Consider the following 368-nt stretch of genomic DNA (forward strand, 5'->3'; position numbering starts at 1 on the left):
CCTATAGCACCTCAATACCATGGTAAAAATATAACTATATGATTTTAGGTAGCCTGTTTGTATGAAAAACAGTAGTCTAAAAACATTCAGTATAAATGCACACATGCTATATCTTAATCACAAATACATACTATAATTATATACCATATATAAAATTATTACTCCTGTAATAAAATTCAGTGTGAATATCCCACATTTCTGCCACAATACCATGGTGCAGTGAGTGTTACTACAGTAAATCCATGGTAAATGATGGCGATGTGTAGATTGAAAAGCCTTCTGACTGTCTCGTTCGTTGCACACAGTGTTTCTCCTGTTTGGCTTTAAACTAGTTTAAATCACCGAGTCATTTGTGTTCATCGCTGAAT

General features: G+C 33.7%; 1 protein-coding gene across 1 annotated transcript in view; it reads right to left on the reverse strand.

Moving 5' to 3' along the window:
- Positions 1 to 368, reverse strand: part of LOC107723208 (minor histocompatibility protein HA-1-like) — a 30,285-nt gene that overhangs the window by 19,715 nt on the left and 10,202 nt on the right. The gene's annotated exons all lie outside the window — the stretch shown is intronic.

The sequence above is a fragment of the Sinocyclocheilus rhinocerous genome, unplaced genomic scaffold (genome assembly GCF_001515625.1).
Source record: "Sinocyclocheilus rhinocerous isolate Xijiao unplaced genomic scaffold, SAMN03320098_v1.1 scaffold2770, whole genome shotgun sequence".
Classification (NCBI taxonomy): domain Eukaryota; kingdom Metazoa; phylum Chordata; class Actinopteri; order Cypriniformes; family Cyprinidae; genus Sinocyclocheilus; species Sinocyclocheilus rhinocerous.